Here is a 23781-nt window from a genome sequence, read left to right as displayed (position 1 = left end):
TACTACATAGCAGTAAGAAGGAACAAGATTGTGAAACATATGACAACATGGATGAAACTTGAAGACATAATGCTAAGTGAAATAAGCCAGACACAAAAGGAGAGATATTGCATGTTACCACTAATGTGATCTCCATGAAAAAATGTAAAATAAGTGTCTTATAATGTACAATATAGGGGACTCAGAGATAGACATAAACTAGTGTTCTAGATTGCTAATGCTGCCAGAATGCAAAACACCAGAAATGGATTGGCTTTTATAAAGGAGGTTTATTTGGTTACAAAGTTACAGTCCTAAGGCCATAAAGTGTCCAAGGTAAACACATCAACAATCGGGTACCTTTACTGGAGGATGGCCAATGTTGTGTGGAAAACCTCTGTTAGCTGAGAAGGCACATGGCTGGCATCTGCTCCCAAGTTCTGGTTTCAAAATGGCTTTTTCCCAGGATGTTCCTCTCTAGGCTCAGTTCCTCAAAAATGTCACTCTTAGTTGCTCTTGGGGTGTTTGTCCTCTCTTAGCTTCTCTGGAGCAACAGGCTGCTTTCAACAGCTGTCTTCAAACTGACTCTCAGCTGCAGCTACTCTCTCAGCTTCTGTGCATTCTTCAAAGTGTCCCTCTTGGCTGTAGCTCCTCTTCAAAATGTCACTCTCAGCTGCACTGAGTTCCTTCTGTTTGTCAGCTCATTTATATGGCTCCAGTGATTTAATTTAGACCCACCCTGAATGGGTGAGGTAACACATCCATGGAAATTATCCAATTAGAATCATCACCCACAGTTGGGTGGGGCACATTTCCATGCAAACAACCTAATCCAAACATTCCAACTTAATCCCCACTAATATGTCTGCCCCACAAGATTGTATCAAAGAATATGGCTTTTTCTAGGGGACAAAATACATTCAAACTGGCACAACTAGTGAAGGGGGAATGATAATTTAATATGTACAGATATGATAATGAGGGTGATCTTAATGGTATGGAAATGGTCAGGTGTGACTATGGGTCGTTAATGGGATTATAAGTATCAGTGATGTATTGAAGGCAAACATGTTTGTAAATGGTTGTTTAAAGGCATGTCATATAACCCACAGAGTTGCACCACAAACCTAAATAAATGTTAGCATGATCTACTTATAAGGTATGACACTGGTGCAGAGGATTAACAACAGATTGGCATATGGAAAAACTACCCATTACATATTACAGACTATATTTAGTAGGAATATCTTACAAACACTATACTAATACTAGGGATGAATAATTAGCAGCTCATAAGAGCTCTGGGATGTTTTATGTTATGATAATTGTTTCAAGTTGAGAGTGATGATCGCTGTACAACTAAGTGAAGATAATATAAGAATCTGTTTATCTTGGGATTGAATATATATTAAGTGAAATTAGGAACCCACTACTTAATAAATCAGGCCATCGACTTGAGGCTTGCTCTTGTGAAACTTAGGGCTCTAAATGAGAGGCTGAACCTTCCTATAATTATGCCTAATAGGTTCCCCCAGGGAACAAACCTCTTTTGTTGCTCAGCTGTGGCCTTTTTGTCTCTTAGCCCAACTCAGCAAATAAATTCATTAACACCCTTCCCCTCCCCCCCACCATGAGAGACATGGCTCCCAGGGGAATGAATGTCCCTGGTGATGTGGGACATGACTCCCAGGAATGAGCCTGGCCCTGACAGTGAAGGATTGAAAATGCCTACGTGACCAAAAGGGGGGAAAAGAAAGGTAACAAGCTGAGGTCACAGTGGCTGAGAGATCCCAAATACAGTCGAGAGGCTACCCTGGGTGTTTCTCTAATGCAAGATCCAGCTAGACATCCCAAATGGCCACATTATGCCATGCCCTTATCATCAGTAGTCCCCAAATACCTAGGTTCCTACCTGAGATTCTATAAAAGATTCACTCACTAAGTTTTTTCTCTTACAAACAAATCCACCAGTGTTCCTATGCCAGACAAGTCCTAAAACCCAGAGGCAACAGCCTCTCTCAGAACAACAGTCTGATGTAGCCTCCTTCCCTATACTGTCAACACCCCCTTTCAATATGAGCAAGTTAGAGTGGTCACTGCCTAAACACCCCTGAAGATGGAGAAAGAGATTAAGTGAGAGGAAAGGATAACAAGAAACAAGATTTAACAAAGGTCTATGAATACTGAAACTTTATATAATAAATTTATATATATATTTTTAGATGCTGGGGTGTTGGAGTAGCTGGCAGGAGGTAAATGACATGGTGGAAATGTAACCTATAACATTCATTGAAATTTGCTCTATAGCTCCTCATTGAATTGTGCTTTGAAAGCCTTCACCTTTCTGTATATACCCTACATTGCATAATAAAGAAAGAACTGAAACTGTGGAACTGTAACCCATAACAATTTTTAAATTACCTATATAACCGCTTGTTAAGCTGTACATCAAAAGTTAACACCTTTCTGTATGTATGTTATATTTTACAATAATGGAAATAGCTGAAGTTGTAGAACTGTGACCCAAGACATTCTTTGAAATTTGTTCTCCAACTACTTGTTAAATCGTACCTTGAAAGTTATCACTGTTGTGCATATATGTTAAAGTTCACAATTTAAAATGCATTAAAAAAAAAATACACAGAGGGCCATGTGTGCCCCTCCTCAAGCCAAAGGAATGATTGCTTGGCTCCAGTACCATACCCTCTGGTCAGTGCTGCACATCTCTGGAGTAGTAGGGGTTCCTGGCCTGCCCCTCAGCTCAGAGGGTCCCCTGCCATCCTGGACTGTGCACAGGGAGACCATGTTCCACAGCAGCCCTCCAGGCCTCCCTGTAGCACCCTGTAATCCTATCAGGGCGGGCGGCATAAGCAGCAGCCACAGCAACAGCCCTGCCCCAATCTAGAGACATCCCGAAAGAGGAGGAAAGTGGTTCCAAGCAGGGATCACCCACTACACTTTGGGTTCAGGGCAACAATGTTCTCAAATAGCAATGAAGCGGTAATCAATAAAAAAAAAAAAAGAAAAAAAGAAAAAAGAAAAAAAAACTTCCCAAAGAACTCCTATTTTGACCATAAAATGATGTGGTCAGATTCCAAGACTACCAAAAGTGACCATCTCTCAACTTTAAGTTGCAAATTTGCAGATGTCCCCATATCAAAAATGGAACACCAACATTACTGTTATCCAGCATTTAATTTTCTGGCCTCTTCAATTATACAGAATAAAGCAAAGAAATAGGAAATAAGTAGAAAGCTCAAGTGTGCACTTTACACAGAGGATTCATGCAACCTACTGCTAGTTCTAGTTACTTTTTTTAAGCATGGTTCTTGTGAATTTGATCATGAGAAGCAGTAAATTAAAATGGGATCAGAAGAGTAATGCCGATCAAAGGACCAGTGAGTTTTAAGAAGTGGCATTCTTACAATGAGGGAGTATATTAAAAAAACTAATAAAAAGAAACATTCGAAATTATAGCAGCCTGTGGATGTTTATTTAATGAAGAGACAGATTTTAGTCACCCATAAGGGTTTCACTATATAGGACAATAGGACACTTTATAAAGGCTATAAGATATTAAGAAATAAATTATCTTCCTCTTAATCTGTAGTACATGAGCCAACATTTATTGAGTGCCTGCAAAGTACCAGACATTATAGTGGATATAGGAATAAACAAGAGTCACTGTCCTTAACAAGCCCACAGAGTGGTAGACAAAACAGATATAGAAAGATCCATAATATGGAACTGTAATGGAGATTTGCCTATAGCATTACAGAAACCCTTACATGTCGGGCCTTATTTGGCTTGGAGGGCTCAGAAAATGTTCCAAAAGAATGAGACATACGAGCTGAGTCTTAAAAGGACAAGTGGTAATGAAAAAGACAGAGAAAGTTGAATGAAGGAGAAGGCATTTTACATGAGGGAGATTGTGATACTACTTAATAGGAACTGCAAGTAGGTTGGTGTTATGGATTGAATTATGTCCACCCAAAAGAGGTGAAGTTCTAATCGTCATTACCACAGAATGTTACCTTATTTGGAAGTAGGAAAATACCCAAATTAAGGCATCAACAAGAGAATACCTTCTCTGAAGAACAGTTGTTGGCATCTGGAAAACCTCTGTTAGCTGGGAAGGCATGTGATTGGCATCTGCTGATTCTTTGCTGTGGGGTTCTTGTTTCAAAATGGCATTCTCCAAAATGTCTCTGAGCTTGTCTCTGTTAGCATCTCCAGCTCCTGTGCATCTAACCATCTCAGAGTCCTCTCTTAGTTTCTCTGGAGCAAACTGTGGGCTAGCATCTCTTAGCTTAGCATCTCCAAACATCCTTCTGTCCACATCTCCAAGCATAAAATTTCAATGGCCTCCAAAATGTCTCTCAGCTGCAGCACCAAGTTCCTTCTGTCTGTGAGCTATTAACATTTTAGTGGAAATTCTAGCTGGATTAATTAGTCAAAGAAAGAGATAAAAGGCATCCAAATCGGAAAGGAAGAAGTAAAACTTTCATTCTTTGTCGATGACATCATCCTAAGTAAGAAAATCCTGAAAAATCCACAACAAAGCTTGTAGAGCTAATAAATGAATTCAGCCAAGTAGCAAGGTACAAGATCAATACCCCAAAATTAGTAGTATTTCTATATACTAGAAATGAACAAACAGAAGAAGAAATTAAGAAGAAAATTCCATTTACAATAGCAACTAAAAGAATCAAATATGTAGGAATAAATCTAACCAAGGATGTAAAAGCCTTGTACACAGAAAACTATAAAACATCACTGAAAGAAATCAAAGAAGACCTAAATAAATGGAAAGATGTTCTGTGCTCATGGATTCAAAGACCAAAAATTGTTAAGATGTCAGTTCTACCCAAAGTGATTGACAGATTCAATGCAATCCAAATCAAAATTCCAAAAGCCTTCTTTGCATATGTGGAAAAGCCAATATTCAAATTTATACTGAAGGGTAAGTGGCCCAAATAGCTAAAGCCATTTTGAAAAAAGAAAAACAAAGTGGAAGGATTCATACTTCCTGATTTTAAAACCTATCATAATGTCTCAGAAATCAAAACAGCATGGTACTACTGAACAAAGATGTCTGTGAGTAAAGTTAAAATAAGGACACCAAAAGGAAAGATGGAGGATAGAGACTGGGACTGTATAACTCAGTGAAACCTAGAGTGGTAAATTATGGTGATTAAATGTACAAACATAGAAATGTTTGTACATGTGGGAGAACAAATGAATGTCACTTTGCAAGGTGTTGAAAATGGGATGGTGTTCTAGTTTGCTAATGCTGCTGGGATGCAAAACACCAGAAATGGATTGGCTTTTATAAAAGGGGGTTTATTTGGTTACACAGTTACAGTCTTAAGGCCATAAAGTGTCCAAGGTAATGCATCAACAATTGGGTATCTTCACTGGAAAATGGCCAATGGCATCTGGAAAACCTCTGTTATCTGGGAAGGCACATGGCTGGCATCTGCTCCAAGTTCTGGTTTCAAAATGGTTTTCTCCCAGTATGTTCCTCTCTAGGCTTCAGCTCCTCAAAAATGTCACTCTTAGTTGCTCTTGGGGCGTTTGTCCTCTCTTAGCTTCTCTGAAGCAAAAGTCTGCTTTCAGTGGCTGTCTTCAAACTGTCTCTCATCTGCAGCTACTTTCTCATCTTCTGTGCATTCTTCAAAGTGTCCCTCTTGGCTGTAGCTCCTCTTCAAAATGTCACTCTCAGCTGTACTTCAAAATGTCACTCATAGCTGCACTGAGTTCCTTCTGTTTGTCAGCTCATTTATATGGATCCATTAATTTAATTTAGACCCACCCTGAATGAGTGGGGTAACACCTCCATGGAAATTATCCAATCAGAGTCATCATCCGCAGTTGGGTGGGGCACATCTCCACAGAAACACTAAGAATTGCAATCTAATCAACACTGATACGTCTGCCCACACAAGTTTACATCAAAGAAAATGGCATTTTGGGGGACATAATACATTCAAACCAGCACAGACGGTATTGGAGAATAAATATAACCAATGAAAACTAGAGTCTATAGTTAACAGTAACATTGTAATGTGCTTCAATTAATTGTAAGCAAGGCAATATACCAAAGCTAAATGTCTATAAGGGGGATATAAGGAAGGGGTATGGGATTCTTGGCATTCGTATTGTTGTCTGACCTTTTTATTGTATTTTATTTTTTCTTTTATTTTTTTCAGTCATTTTTTTCCTTTTTCTTTTTTTTTTTTTCTCCTCTTCTGTTTGTTGAAGAAATGGAAATGTCCTCATATAGATTGTGGTGGTGAATACATAACTATGTGATTACACCAGAAACCTTTGATTGTTTAATTAGGAGGGAATGTATGGTGTGTGAATAAAACCATTTAAAAAATAAACAGAGGGATACAATTGCTTGGGAAAATGGGGAAAGAGGAATGTACCTAATCACTGTTGGTGGGAAAGTAGAATGGTGCAGCCCATCAGTAGGGCAGTGTGGTGGTTCCACAGGAAGCTAATCATGGGGTTGCCATATGATCCTGCAATCCTATTATTGGATATATACTTGGAAGAACTGAGAACAGGGACACCAATGGACATTTGCACAATGGGGTTCATGGTGGTAGTAGTCACGATTTGCAATGGATGGAGGTGACCTAAGGGTACATCAGCTGATGAACAGAATGGCAAAATGTGGTGTATACATACAATGGAATACTGAGTGGCTACAAGAAGTAATGAAGTTGTGAAGTATGCAATTAGTGAATGGACCTTAAGGACAATATATTGAATGAAATAAACCAGAAATGAAAAGACGAACATTATAATGCCCCACTAATATGGACTAACTATAACGTGCAAACTCGGAGAATTGAATCTGAGAGCACAGGCTATCAGGGGAAGGTTTATTGTAAAGGTTCCTAGATTGTAAGCTCTTACAGCAGTCATATCTATTCATGAGTTGTAATGGTTATTTCTCAATTCTGAGATGCTGAGTTCTTTGTGTATAACCTGGTTGTTCCCTGGAAGTTCGAGTATCTGTGTGACACCTGAGACTCAGAGCCAGAGTTCAGCATCTGTGAATGTCAGCATTACCCCATACAGTGAATGTTAAAGAGGCTGAGAAAGAGATCAGAATTCAATTTGAGATACAAACAAAATGAACTTGGTTAAGACTAAGGTAAACAAGACTAAAGAGAAAAGGACAATATTGACGGTGTTTTAAAGCTTCAACTTCTGTGTGAGACCAAAGGAAGAGATGTTTATTTGTGCAAAATCTATATTTTCTGTAGCATACTAAATAATTTAACTTGTACAGTTGGTTTATTCAAACACCATAATTACATGGAACTTTGAATAGGGAGTGAGATCTGGTTGGTTTGTATAGGTTAGTGTGAAACCCCAATACATCCCAGAGCAATTTGAGCAGAGAATAAAAATGTATTTGCAAAGCCCCCTTGAAGGACTGGGGAAAAAAATTTGGAAATATTAAACTTCCCCACCTAGGTAATTAGTGATATTCTCACAAGCATTGGGGACTACCAATTTAGAAGGCCGAGCCCTCAGTCTTGGGGCTTGCCCCTATGAAGCTTGTTACTGCAAAAGAGAAGCCTACTTAAAATTTTGCCTAAGTGTCTCCCACAGAGAGTCTCTGTTGCACAGATGTGGCCTTTCTCTCTAAGCCCATTTGGCAGGTAAACTCACTGCCCTCTCTCCTGCATCATGACTCCAAGGGATGAACGTGGTCCTGGCATCGTGGGTTTGAGAAAGTCTCCTTGGACCAAAAAGGGGAAGAGAAATGAAACAAAAATTCAGTGGCTGAGAGATTTCAGATGGAGTCGAGAGGTCACTCTGGAGGTTATTCTTATGCATTAGGTAGATACCCATTTGTAGTTTTTAGTGTATTGGAATAGCTGGAGGGAAATACCTGAGACTGTTGAACTGCAACCCGGTAGCCTTGATTTTTGAAGACAACTGTACAACTATGTAACTTACATGGTGTGATGGTGTGATGGTGAAAATCTTGTGGCTCACACTCCCTTTACTCAGTGTATGGACAGATGGGTAGAAAAATGGGAAGAAAAATTAAATAATTGAGGGAAGGGGAGATGGGATGTTTTGGGTATTCTTCTTTACTTGTGTTTTTATTCTTATTTTTTTTTTTGAAGTAATGAAAATATTCAAAAATTGATTTTGGTGATGAATGCACAACTATATGATGGTACTGTGAACAACTGATTGTACACTGTGCATGATTGTAGGGTATGTGACTATATCTCAATAAAACTGAATTAAAAAAACAAACAAAAACAAAACAGCATGATACTGGCACAAGGAGAGAAATATAGACCAAAGGAATCAAACTGAAAGTTCAGAAGTAACCTAACATCTATGACCAATTAATTTTTGGCAAGGGTACTAAGTCTACTCAATGGGGAAAGCATAGTCTCTTCAACAAATGGTGTTAGAAAAAATGGATATCCATATGCAAAAGAATGAATGGTGACCCCTATCTCACATCATGTACAAAATTAACTTAAAGTGGATCTAGAACCTAAATATAAGAACCAGGATTATAAAACTCCTAGTAGAAAATGTAGGGAAGCATCTTTGAAACCTCTGTTAGGCAATGGTTTCTCAGATTTTACACCAAAAGCACAAGCCACAAAAGAAGAAAATAGATAAATGGGACTTGATCAAAATTAAAAACTGTTGTACATCAAAGGACTTCATCATGGAAGAGTAAAAAGAAAACCTAAAGAATAGGAGAAAATATTTGGAAATCACATGTCTGATAAGAGCTTAATATCTAGTACTTATAAAGAAATCCTAAAACTCAAAAACCAAAAGACAAACAATCCAATTTAAACATGGGCTAAAGACTTGAATAAGCATTTCTCTAAAGAAGATATACAAAGCAAAAAGCACATGAAAAGATACTCACCATGATTATCCATTGGGGAAATGCAAATCAAAATCACACTGAGATACAATTTCACATCCACTAAAATGACTACTATTAAAAAATTGGAAAATTACAAATGTTGCAGAAGATGTAGAGAAATACAAACACTCATTCATTGTTGGTAAGAATGTAAAATGGTGCAGTCAATGTAGAAGACAGTTCAGCAGTTCCTCAGGAAGTTAAGTGTAGAATTACCATATGACTCATACTTTTAGTTATATACCCAAAATACTTGAAAGGAGGGACTCAAACACATATTTGTACATCAAAGTTCATAGAGGCATTATTCACAGCTGCCAGATGGAAGCAATGCAAATGACCATTAACCAATGAATGGATAAAAAAATGTGATATATATATATACACACACACCCCCCCCACACACACATACATACATACACAATGAAAAGGAATGAAGTTTTAATACATATGACAACATGGATGAACCTTGAAAACATCATGCTGAGTGAAATAAGCCAGACAGTAAAGGCCAAATAGTGTATGATCTCACTGATATGGATCTCACTGTAATGGATGGTGTTAATGTAGCACAGTATGTGAATGTACTAAACACCATTGAATTATGTATCTTATTGTGGTTAAAAGGGGAAATTTTAAGTTGTATATATGTTACTAAAATAAAAATTAAAAAAATACAACTGTACAACACAGAGAACTGTAATGTAAACTATGGACTCTAATGATCAGTACAGTTATAATAATATTCTCACATCAACTTTAACAAAGGCACCGCACTAATGCAAAATGTTAATAATGCAGGAAGATGCAGGATCTAAAAGTCAAATGCATAAAACATAACGATAAATCAGTGGTTTGGGACTCAATGAAATTGGTGACAAGAACTACAGAAAGGTGAGGGGATGGACGGGTATAGGAACATAGCTTGTATATGCTATTGAAGTTAAGTTGGAATCAAAGCAAATCAGACTGTTACAGATTTAGTATGTTAAATTTAAGCCCCATGTTAACTAAAAAGAAAATATTAGAAAATAGGCAAGTTCATAGAGACAGAAATTAAGAGTACAGGTTGCCAGAGGCAAGAGGACAGGGAGAATGGTGAGTTAATGCCCATGGATATAGAGTTTCTGTTTGGGGAGATGGGAAAGTTTTAGTAATGGAAGGTGGGGAGGGTACCTCAATATTCTGAATGTGATTAATGCTATTAAATGGTATACTTGGGAGTGGCTGAGATGGAAGGGAGGGAAGGAGAGAGGAAAGGCAACTAAAGAGACAATGACAACTAAATGCAATACAGCAATACATGATCCTGGATGGGATCTAGCAAGGGAGGAGAAAAAGCTCAAAAGCTCATTATTTGGACATATGAAAAAAAATGGTATATATTCATTTATATCAATGTTAAGTTTCTTGAACTTGATAGCTGCACTTAAGATGGTCACAAAAGTGAATATCACAGAAACTAGGATGGTGGCTAGGTGAGAAAGGGCAAAAAAACACCTCCGTGAAAAACACTAGATAAAAACCAGAAAGTGACCCAGAATACCGGTTACAGCGATGCGGCAGCTGGACGAGGTCTGCTAGTTCCACAGGGGCCATATACTTGGTGAAACCAGGAGTTTGCATTCTGAAACGAGTGAGTAAGCTGGCTGGAAGACCCGCAGCCAAGCGGCAGTCTGGGGAAACCAGGGGTTGGCTTTTGGAGACCTACTGGCTCGTTTAAAAAAAAAAAAAGGAAAAACCCAGGAGCAGCTACAGTTGTGATAGTGGGAACCACGCAGTAAAACACAGCAAGAGGGGGCTGGGCTGGCCTCTCAGTGTCTGGCCTGGAAGATAGCCCACTGCAGGTACCCTCAGGGCCAGGGGAACGGAAGGGAGAGCCAGAAGTGGAAAGAAACCCCGCGGCTAGCAGCTAGCTCCCCAGAGGGCTGGATAAACTCCTGCCTAGGGCCGTGCCCACAGCCCAGAGCCCCGCCAGTTGTCCCGGAGCTGAGAAGGAGGAACTGTGTGAGGACGGGGGTGTTGAGATGTCCCATTCGGCCATCTTTGCATCAGGCTGAGAGCACCCCGGCATGGCCTGGTGGCCCGGGGCTTCCCTTGAGGGATGGTGCACACTTGTGACATAGCATGGCATTCCCTCGGCAGAGGTCCTGGAGGATTGCGGCTGGGCGGGGGGACCCACTCGGAGAACTCAGGGACACTACACCAAGTCCAGTGGTTTGTGGGACAGCGAGAGAGAGGGTCTGGGGCTGAAATGAGATGAAGGCTTAGACTTTCGTGGCAGTCTTGAATCTCCGGGAACTTGGGGGATTTGAATATTAAAGCTGCCCTTCCTCCCTGGCCTCCTGTTCAGGGCAGATGGCTCCAGCAACACACCCAAACTGAGTTCTCCAACTGAACCCCACAAGAATCATTTCCCCACACACTGTGGGGACAAGGTGGAGAACTGACTTGAGGGGTATAGGTGACTCACAGATGCCATCTGCTGGTTAGTTAAAGTGTACACCACCAAACTGTGTTTCTGAAAAATTAGACTGGTATCTTTTTTTTACAACTTGAAAGAACCCTATCAAGCAAAGCGAATGCCAAGAGGCCAAAAACAACAGAAAATCTTAATGCATATGATAAAACCAGACGATATGGAGAATCCAACTCCAAACACACAAATCAAGATATCAGAAGAGACACAGTCCCTCGCACAATTAATCAAAGAACTACAATCGAGGAACGAAAATATAGCAAAGGATTTAAAGGACATCAAGAAGACCATGGCCCAGGATATAAGTGACATAAAGAAGACTGTAGAAGAGCATAAAGAAGACATTGCAAGAGTAAATAAAAAAATAGAAGATCTTATGGAAATAAAAGAAACTATTGGCCAAATTAAAAAGACTCTGGATATTCACAATACAAGATCAGAGGAACCTGAACAATGTCTTAGTGTCCTAGAAGTCCACAAAACAGAAAATGAAAAACAAAAGAAAGAATGGAGAAAAAAATCGAAAAAATCGAAATGGATCTCAGGGATACGATAAATAAAATAAAACATCCAAACCTAAGACTCATTGGTGTCCCAGAAGGGGAAGAGAAGGGTAAAGGTCTAGAAAGAGTATTCAAAGAAATTGTTGGGGAAAACTTCCCAAACCTTCTACACAATATAAATACACAAAGCATAAATGCCCAAAAAACTCCAAATAGAATACATCCAAATAAACCCACTCTGAGACATTCTGATCAGACTCTCAAATACTGAAGAGAAGGAGCAAGTTCTGAAAGCAGCAAGAGAAAAGCAATTCACCACATACAAAGGAAACAACATAAGACTAAGTTGTGACTACTCAGCGGCCACCATGGAAGTGAGAAGGCAGTGGCATGACATATTTAAAATTCTGAGAGAGAAAAATTTCCAACCAAGAATACTTTATCCAGCAAAACTCTCCTTCAAATTTGAGGGAGAGCTTAAATTTTTCACAGACAAACAAATGCTGAGACAGTTTGCCAATAAAAGACCTGCCCTACTTCAGATATTAAAGGAAGCCCTACCAACTGAGAAACAAAGAAAGGAGAGTTACAGAGAATTTTAACAGACACATATTGTACCTTACATCCCAAATGACCAGGACACTCATTTTTCTCTAGTGATCACGGATCTTTCTCCAGAATGGATCATAAGCTGGGACATAAAACAAGCCTCAAGAAATTAAATAAATAAATAAATAAAAAGATTTGGATGTACTTGAAGCGCGTTCTCCGGCCGCGGTGGAATGCAGATAGAAGTCAATAATTTTTGAACTGTGGCTCTACTGTTTGCTTCCTACATGATATAAAGTACACAGACTCTAGTGACGAGTCAGGGGTTTTGAGCTCAGTGTAGAATATGTAATTTTAGACAACTATATAAAGGTGGGGGAATGGAGGAGTATAGGAACATAGTTTATGTGTCCTATTGAAGTGAAGGTGGTATCAAAGAAAAACAAGATTGTTACGGATTTAAGAGGTTAATTTTAAGCCCCACAGTAAACACAAAGAAACTGTCAGAGAATATGACCATAGAGATGAAAAGTAGAGTATGGGTTATGAGAAGTGGGGGAAGGGGCAATGGGAAGTTAAGAAATGAGTGTAGGGTTGCTGTTTGAGGTGAAGGGAAATTTCTAGTAATGGATGGTGGGAAGGTGATAGCATTACAACATTCTAAATGTGATTAATCCCACTAATGGAATGCTAGGGAGGGGTTGGAATGGGAAGATTTAGGCTGTATATATGTTTCCACAACTGAAAAAAAAAAAGACAGTCTAAATAGATGACAACTGAATGCCAAGGATGAACTTGGATGGGATTGGAGGATGGAGGACAGGAGGCTCAAAGGGACACAGCTGAGACATAAGGAAAAGGAAATATAGAATGTAAGCTTTGTATCATTGTTGAATCTCTTGTACTTCTTAGCTGCGCTTAATGGGATTGCATAAAAGAATGTTCTTGTTCATGGGAAGTGTATACGTGAATTATAGTGTATGTTCAAGGATGTGTGCAGCTAGCTCTCATGTTCAGAAGACAGAGCAATAGACGATGGATGATAAATAGAGAGGGAGGGAGAGAGGGAAAGAAATAGCGATGTGACATCATGTTAAAGTTGGTGGATTGGGCTATCAGGGGAGGGGGGTCAGGGTATGATGGAATTCTGTGTATGGGGTTAGCATTGTTTTTGCAACTGTTCCTGTAACTGAATTTATTTTTTAAAAAAGTGAATATCCTTGTTCTTAGGAAATGTACATAGCAGTATCAAGTGCTCAAGGAGCATGATGTATACAATCTTCATTCATGTGTTCAGAAAATGGATTGATAGATATACAGATGGATAGACGATATGGCAAATGTTCTGTATGGGATTTGTACTATTTTTGTAATTGACCTGTAAGGTAGAAATTATTTCAAAATAAAAAGTAAAAAAAAAATTTTAAAGTTTAAAAAAAAGGCAGGAAGATATACGGAAACTTTTTTTCTGCAAACCTACAACTTCTCAAATAAATAAATAAATAAATAAATATTATTTTTCAACATTTTGCTAATCTAGTTTTATCTGTTTCCTCCCACCCTCACTTTTCCTCCCCACCACCAGTGGAGTATTTTAAAGCAAATCCCCGGCCTCATGTTATTTCACCCATACTTTCATATTTAATTTTAATCTAACTGTAGTAGGGGATCATCCAAGCGCAGGCTGCCACCTCTCCCTGTGACCCGCAAATAAATCCAGCGCTCAGGACCAGATGTATCGGCGTGGCACCTAGGATGAATGGTGAATGTGGGTTGTCTCCCTTCTTGGCAGTGCCTTGTGGTAAAACTCATCCTCTAACAGGTTGTGGCCTACCTTCCAGCATATTCCTCCCCCTTTTGCCACAAGCATATGTAAACATTCACTGGAGACAACCTGGCTAAAGTATGTGTTACAGCACCTGGCTTACAGCTACTGGTACACGTTTCTGGTGTGGAAGAAGTAGTGTCCTTACACTGCTTCCTGTGTAGATCGTGAATTGAGATCAAAGCCCACCAGTGAGGCTGAACTTGCTCTGTCTCTTTTCTGTGTAAGTAAAACATTGTGTGAGTCATGGTTTTGCTGGTGGCCCCAACACCTGAATATTATTAAATGGGTTGGGAACCTAGGACTAATGTTCTTAGTAGCAGGCACTGAGATGCTCTTTGCTACCCTCCATGTGGTGAGACTCTTCCCTTAGAGGTGGTACTAGGTGTCCTTCTTTCTGACTGACAGTTTGGTGCAGTGAGCAGGGTGCTGATACTAACTATAATAAAGTTATCACACTTGATAAAATTAATAATTCCTTAATATCATCTGATACCCAGTGCATGTTAAAATTTCCAAAATTATCATTTTATTCTACATTAGTATTTAGAGTTGTTCTTTTTTCCTCTCCTTCCTTTTTTCCAATTATTTTTGGTCCTTTTGCCCTATCAATTTGGAAATTCTTCTACTCTTTATAGTTTCTATTCTGTATGTATGTGTGTATATATTTTTGTATATATTTTTATATTTTCATATATCCACATCATAATAGACACAGTTAAACCTGTATTTCTCTATTAAAATATTCAAATTAAATAATGTTTATGGATACTTCCCAGGAATAATTTTTAGTTATGCTAAAAATGAGCAGTGGGAGCAATCAAAGAAAAACTGGATAAATGGGAACTCCTCAAAATTGAATACTTTTGTGCATCAAAGAACTTTGTCAAAAAGGTAAAAAGGCAGCCTAATCAATGGGAGAAAATATTTGGAAACCACATATCCGATAAGGGTTTAATATCCAGAATATATAAAGAAATCCTATAACTCAACAATAAAAAGACAAACAACCCAATTAAAAAATGGGGAATAGACTTGAATAGACACTTCCCAGTCCAGTGAGGAAACACAGATGATTAAAAAGCACATGAAAGGATGCTCAACTTCACTAGCTATTAGGGTAATGCAAATCAAAGCCACAATGACATACCATTTCACACCTACTAGAATGGCCACTATTAAGCAAATACAAAACTACAAGTGTTGGAGAGGATGTGGAGAAATAGGAACACTTATTCACTGCTGGTGGCAATGTAAAATGGTATACAACCACTGTGGAAGACAATGTGGCCGCTCCTCAGGAAGGTAAGTATAGAATTGTCATATTATCAAACAATCCTGCTTCTAGGTATATACTCAGAAAAAATTGAAAGCAGGGACACAGACAGACATTTGCACACTGATGTACATAGTAGCATTATTCATAATTGCCAAAATATGGAAACAATCCAAGTTTCCATCAACCTATGAATGAACAAAGTGTGGTACATATATGATGGAATATTATTCAGCTGTAACAAGGAATGAAGTTGAGAGACTCCACACAGCAGAGAGAAGCAAATACATTTCCACACTTGGGACTTCCATACCTACCTGAATTTATGCAACACTGTAAATGCCAGCTCTGCCCACCCTGGATTTGGCCCAATGGCTGCAGAGAAGAGTCTCAGAGAAAACCCAGGGATAAAAATGGAGGAAGTGATGCCTCAACCTGAAATTACTAGAAACCCCCAGGAAGTAAAGGAGGAAGAAGACACTCAGGACCCAGAGAAGCCCTCAGGTCAGCTAAATATTCCTTGGAGTGATGAGGAAATCAGGAGTTTCATTCAGGAATGGGAATCCCTTGAATGTGTGATGTATCCCAGACAGAAGAAAGAATCACATGCTGTTGAAATCAATTGCCCAGGAGCTCAAGAAGAGGGGCATAAAGAACATCTGGTGACAGTATCTCCATTGTTGATAAGTTTGATGGACTTATACTGGACTATACATGAGACCAGCCAGAAGCTAAGGACCGAACCCCTGCCTTGTCTTTACAGAGCGACCCTACACAGAATAATGGAATATAACTGGGAGGACAGTGTCTCCTTGGGTTGTCCCCATGCTGACATGGCCAACCTTCCACTTCCCGAGTTCCAGCTCCAGACCTGCACCATCCTTGTGCCCCTTGAGGAGCTGACGTGGACTTCCCCACATGTGATCTACACGGAGAACATTCAGGTACCAGGATGGACACCCTGGACCCCAAGCCCTCTACGGTCACCTCCACACCTGTATCCTGCCGTTTTCCCAGAAGACCCCACCCCCCAGCAACAGTGGTCAACAGCCTCTGACTCTGAGTCTTTATGACAACTTGAACCTGGATCCCATTTCTGTTTGAGAGGTAAGAGAATATCTCAGATCCATGAACTCATTCTAGCTTAACAATGTTTTTCTTCCAATCTATTAACACAGAATATTCTATCATTTATTTAGGTCTCCTTAATTCTTTTAGCAATGTTTTCTTATTTTCCGTGTACAAACCCTTTACATCTTGGTTAGATTCATTCCTAGATTTTTGGTTATTTTAGTAGCTATTGTGAATGTTATTTTTTCCTTTATTACTTCTGATTATTCAATGTCTGTGTATACAGACAGTAAAGATTTTTAGCTGTTGATCTTGTACCCCACCACTTTGCTGAACTCATTTATTAGCTCAAGTAGCATTTCTGTATATTCTGTGTGCTTTTCTATATACAGTATCATGTCATCTGCAAATAGTGAATGTTTTACTTCTTCCTTTCCAATTTGTAGGCCTTTTCTTTTTCTTGCCTAGCTGCTCTGACTAGAACTTCTAGAACAATGGTAAACAACAGTGGTGACAGTGGACATCCCTGTCTTGTTCCAGATTTTAGAGGTTTAGGGTTTGTCATTTATGCCCTTCATCAGGTTGAAGGAGTTTCCTTCTATTCTTACTTTCTAAATATTTTTATCAAGAAAGAATGCTGCATTTTGTCAGAAGCATTTTCTGCATCCATTGAGAGGATCATGTTGTCTTTTCCCTTCTGTTTGATAATGTTGTGTATTATATTCTTTGAGTTTCTAATGTTAAACCATCTTGCATGCCTGGGATAAAATCCACTTAATCTTGTTTTTCTTTTCACACACTGTTGTATTCAATTTGCAAGTATTTTGTTTAGGATCTTTGCACCTGTATTCATAAGAGATATTGGTGTGTAATTTTATTTTCTTGTAGTATCTTTATGTGGCTTTGGCATTAGGGTAATGTTGGCCTCATACAATGAATTAGGTAGTGTTCCCTTCTCTTCACTTTTTTTGGAAGGGTTTGAACATGATTGGTATTAATTCTTCTTGGAATGAATGGTAGAATTCACCTGTGAAGACATCTGATCCTGAGCTATTCTTATTTAGGAGATTTTCAAAGACTGATTCAATCTCTGCTTGGAATTGGTCTGTTGAGATCTTCTATTTGTTGTACAGTCAGTGTAGGTTGTTTGTGTGTTACTATTAATTTGTCCATTTCATCTACTTTGTCCAATTTATCAGCATATCGATTTTCATAGAATCTTTTATGATCCTTTTTATTTCTGTGGGGTAATATGCATAGAGATATGACATGTTCAAGGATTATGATGTATGCAACTTACTATCAAATTTTTGAAAATAGGTATATATGTAATTAGATATATAGATGGGTAAAGAATGGATAGACACACATATATACATAGAATTATACAAAAATGTGGCAAAATATTAAAGGTAAACAAATAGTGTATGTGGGTATGGGGTATACTGGAGTTCTTTGTATTATGGTATAATTTTTGTAACTGTCCATAACTTTAAAATTATTTCACCAGCTTCCCTTGGGACTGTATCAAAAGGAGCAACTGTTCTCTCTGAGACGTTAAAGGATCTGCCTCAAGTCAGGCCTACCCCTTGACATCCAAAAGTAGATTTTTGCTTATGACTCAGGTTCTGAAAAATCCCGAGGTGCTATTTGGATCCCAAAGAAAGATTTAATTAAAAAGCACTGTAGAATTAAAAAAATATATATATTTCAAAATAAAAGTTATAAAAATGAAGAAAAGAAAAAGCAATGAAGTCATGATACACGTGACAACATGGATGAACCCTGAGGATACTATGTTGAGTGAAATAAGTCAGACGGAAAAGGACAATACTGTATGATATCACTAATACGAACTAATTAATTATAATAAACTCATAGAGTTTAAATTTATAGTATAGGTTACCAGGAGATAGAATGAGAGTAGAGAATAGGGAGCTGATGCTTTCTTTGTGCAGAAGTTTTGATTAGGTTGAATAAATGTTTGGAAATGGATAGAAATGATGGTAGCACACTATGATGAGTGTAATTAACAGCACTAAATTATGTTTGTGACTGTGGTTGAAAGGGGAAGTTTAAGGTCATGTATGTCATTAGAGGAAAAGCTGGAGGATAAAACATGGGACTGTGTTAATACAGTGAACCCTATTATGGATGATGATTGTGATTAATAGTACAAATATAAGAATGTTCTTTCACAAATTAGAACAAATGTAGGTCACTATTACAAGGAATTAATAATAGAGTGGTATATAGGAAAAAACATACCTAATGCAAATTATTGTCTATAGTTAACAGTAATATTTTAATATTCTTTCACCAACTGTAACAAATGTACTACACCAATGCTAAGGGTCAATAATGGGGGAGGGTGGGTAACAGTTAAGGGGTTTTTGTTTTTGGAGTAATGAAGATGTTCTGAAATTAATTGAGGTGATGAATGCACAACTCTGTGATTATACTGTGAGCCACTCATTGTATACTTTGGATGGATTGTATAGTGGGTGAATATATCTCAATAAAACAGCTTTTTTTAAAAAAATAATTAATTAGAAATACAAGAAAGTTGGAAAATAATGTTTGGAAGCTCTTAAAAAAAAAAAGAATGAGCAGTGTATTCAGGTATTATCAGCTACATCCACTATGAAGTTTCCCATCAATCTTTCACTAAATTGTTTTAGTACTCCTATGATCAATGCTTAGATCCATTATATCAGGTGTTACAAAATGATGACTTTTCTATCATTCCTTTTGAATTTATTAGCTGAAATATCCATAAAGAAAAGTTTCCCCTGACCAACAATTTGATTACGTTGAAAGAATGGAAAAATTTTTACTTCTTCCCTCTTAATTACCAATTTTCGGAATAAGTTGGTTCTGTAGCAACCTCAAAAGGCAATCCATGAGTTTCCAAAATTTTCTTAGTATCAGTATAAACTCATGAATATATATATATATTCAATCATTTACAGTCATTTTTCTTTTTGTACTCAAATTGTCCCATCTTTAGCAAGTAGAAGCCCCTTCAATTTGGCACCTATTTTTCTGACATAATTTCAGTAGTCTTTGATAGATACCTTGCTTCCTGGTATATGAAAGATGTACTTCTTACACATTTCTTGCCCCAAACCCTAAATCAGTCTTTCTTCAAGAAGCACCAGCTCCCTTTACTGGGAAATACTTCGAGACCACAACCTGAGTATTAACAATGCTCACTGCTAATATGTTGTCACTGCTTCCAGACCTCTTCAGAAGACAAAGCTAGAAAATATGTATATTTTAGCAAAAGAAAAATGTCATTAATCATTTCAATAAATGCAGAAAAATATTTGACAGAATTCAACAGCCATTCATGATAAAATCCCTCAACAAACTAGGAACAGAAAACAACTTCCTTAACATGATAAAGGTCATCTACAAAAAAACTTAACACTAACATATTTAATGGTGAAAGGCTCAATGCTTTCTCACTAAGATCAGGAAAAAGATAAGGATATACATTCTCACCACTTCTATTCACCATTGTACTAGAGATTCTAGCCAAGGCAATTAAGCAAGAAAAAGAAATAAAAAGCATTCAAATTGACAATGAAGAAGTAAAACTACTTTTATTCATAGATATGATCTTATATATAGAAAATCCTAAGGAACTCCCCCCTAAAAAACTAGGAAAACTAATAAACAAGTTCATCAAGGTCACAGAACACAAGAGCAATAGACAAAATTGATTGTATTTCTATACACTAACAACAAATAATCCAAAAATAAAATTAAGAAAACAGTTTCATTCTCAATAGCATCAAAAAGAATAAAATACTTAGGAATAAATTTAACAAAACTACAAGACCTGTATGCTGAAAACTACAAAACATTGTTGCAAGAAATTAAAGAAGAGTTAAATAAATGGAAAGACATTCCATGTTCCATAGATTGGAAGACTTGATATCATTGATGGCACTACTCCCCAAATTGAGCTACAGATTCAACACAATCTCTCTCAAATCCCAGCTAGCTTTTTTGCAGAAATTGACAAGCTGATCTTAAAATTCTATGGCAATGCAAAGGGCCCAAATAGCCAAAGTTGGAAATGTCATACTTCCTGATTTGAAACTCAATACAAAGCTAGAATAATTAAGGTTTTGTGGTACTGGCATAAGGATAGACAAATAAATCAATGAAACAGAGTCCAGAAATAAACTCTTCCATTTATAGTCCACGGATTTTTTAAAAAGGTGCCAAGACATTTTAATGGGAAAATAATCATCCTTTCAACAAATGGTGCATTGTCACTGGATATTTACATGCAAGGATGTGATGAATTTAGACCCCTGCCTCACACCATATATAAAAATTAACTCAAAATGGATCATAGACCTAAATTTAAAAGCTAAAACTATAAAATTCTTATAAGAAAACATTGGGATAAATCTTCAGGACTCTGGGCTGAAGGATAATTTCTTAGATACAGCACCAAAAACATAAGAAATAAAAGAAAAAAAATTGATAAACTGATTTCATCAAAATTAAAAATTTTTTACTTCAAAAACTAATCATGAGCCCATTCTGACATTTGCAATTAAAATTTAATAGTATAGAGTTTTACTTATCCTACTTGATTTTATAATTGTATATATTTTTTGCTTACACTGAAAATCTTGGTTCCTAATATTGACCTGTTTTATCTTATTATAAGGTGTCAAAATAACAATACTAAGATATTAAGATAACGGAATGCAACTTAAGATTTCTTTGCTGTTCTTGTTTCCTTAGTATATAGCCTACTAAAAAAGATGCACAGTGAAAACACCATGATTTAAAGATACTAAAAATAATTTTTTGTGCAACTATGCCATGACCTTGATATGGTTAGATTCATTTGTTTTCAATTTTTAAGGATTGCTTTGCTTTTTCCTTTTTTTTATTTTATCTAATTTTGCTTCATAATTATATAAAACACTTACGTGATTCCAAATTATAAATAAGGAACATTCGGATAAGTCTAGCTTCCATTCCTGTCACCTCTATCCAGTTCCTACCCTTCCTCTAAACATAACCACTTTTATTAGTTTCCATCATTTTTTGTAAACAAGGAAATAAACATACTCTCTTTGCCCTCTTTCTTACATAAAAGGTAGCACATACTCTGCCCACACCTTGCTTTTTGTACTTAATATAACCTGCAGATAACTCATGGCAGTATACAGATAGCTTCCTCAATTCTCTGTAAAGTTGCATAGCAATTCATTATGCACCTACATCATAGTTTATTAAACCAGTCCCCTCTAATGGGCATTTGAGTTGTTTTTAGTCTTGCTGTTACAAATAAGATTGTAATAGTCTTGTACACGTTTCATCTTGTATTTTTGCCAGTGAATCTTTGGGATAGAATCCTGTATGTTGGATTGCTGGTCAAAGGGTAAGCACACATAATTTTGCAAGGTATTACTAACTTCTCCTAGGGATTGTACAATTTGGAATAACCATTTAACTGTCTTTCCCACTTCCAGTCTTGTCCACCTACAACTCATTCTCCTTCAGCAGAGTAGTCTTATACAAACTGGGTCATATTATTGTCCTAGATAAACCCTTTTGTGGCTTCTCATTGCATTTAATATAAAATCCAATCTATTCACAGGACCTACAAGAACTAAAATGGATCTTGTCTCTCCATATCAGTTAGGATTAGATTTGGCCATGAATAACAAAGACCCAAATTAACAGTGGCTTAAACAAGATAGAAGTTTATTTCTCTAACACATAAGCCTGGAGGAAGGTTGTCCAAGGCTGGCATTGAGATTCAACTTCATGAAGTCCTCAGGGCACAAGGTCCCCACAGGCCATGCTCTGCCATCCTGATTCTCATCCCCAGGCTAAAAGAGAGCAGCTAGAGAACCAGTCATTATATCAATTCCCAGGCAGCAAAGACGGAAGAAGGGATGAATAAGAAAATGGGCAAGGGACAAATGCCAGCTGTTTTTTAAGGAAGTTTCCTGGAAGCTCTATATAACATTTGCAATTACATACCAAGGGTCAGAACTTAATCACATGACTACACCTGCCTATAAAGACCCTTGGTTGGAAAATGTCATCTTTATTTTAGGAAGCCAGGTGCCGAGACAAAACACCCAGATAAAAAGTGGGAGATAAAACACCAAAGAAAAAATTTCTGCTGAATAATCTCTTCAGTTTCATCTCATACTATTCTCCCCTTACTCTCTATGCTCCAACCACACAGATTCCCATTGTCCCTCTAATAAACCAAGCTCTTCATCTATCTTAAGGCTTATGCTCCTGCTATTTCACCTGCCTAGCACACTCTCCTCCCTCTCTTCATTCAGGACTTAGCTCAAATGTCACCTTCTCAGAGATCTTCCTTTACTTCTCTGTGTGAAGTAGGCCCCACTGCAGCCACCGTTATTCATATTGTGCTGCCTTATTTTCTTCATAATGTGTATTTCCATTTGAAATTATTTCTTTGCCTTACTCCACTAGAATATAATTTCCAAGAATAGAGGCCTTTTTTTGTCTTCTTCACAACTATATCCCTATTACCCAATACAATTCTAAGCACATAGTAGGAGCTTAATATTGGTTGAATAAATAAAGGAATAAATGTCTGACTCCAAAGCCCATGCTCTTTCCACTATCTGTGCTGCCCCTTGTATATCTGAAATAATAGCCAATTTCAGAAGTCAATCTTTGCTTTTGGAATGACAGTCTAATAAGTAAACTGCTTTCAAACAGGATTTTTAAAAACATTGTTTCTAAAGTAAAACAAAATCTTTCTATGTTCACTACATAAAAAGAAGAGATTTACATATAATACCTCCAGCAAGTATCTTAAGTTGCTTGATTTCATAGTTTTCCTCTGTAAAATGGAACAGCTCTTTAAAATTCACTTAATATACAGATATTTATCAAGCCCTGTGCAAAACACTAGGGACTAAAGGTTAAACAAGATCATTTCGCCCTCAAAAGGGGCTCACAGGTGCACTGTAACTCTATAATTTTTATGATTTTATATAATTGTTGGTTTGTAACCTTTGTGCTACAGAAAAAGCCTACCACTTCCCACACTTAAACATTAAGAGATCTGTTGACAAGACACTGATAAACACACTGCTTCATTTAAAAAGTGAATATTTAATTCAACATTGCAATAAG

Source organism: Choloepus didactylus, chromosome 2, assembly GCF_015220235.1.
Source record: "Choloepus didactylus isolate mChoDid1 chromosome 2, mChoDid1.pri, whole genome shotgun sequence".
NCBI classification, from domain to species: domain Eukaryota; kingdom Metazoa; phylum Chordata; class Mammalia; order Pilosa; family Megalonychidae; genus Choloepus; species Choloepus didactylus.
This window is presented reverse-complemented; position numbering follows the sequence as displayed.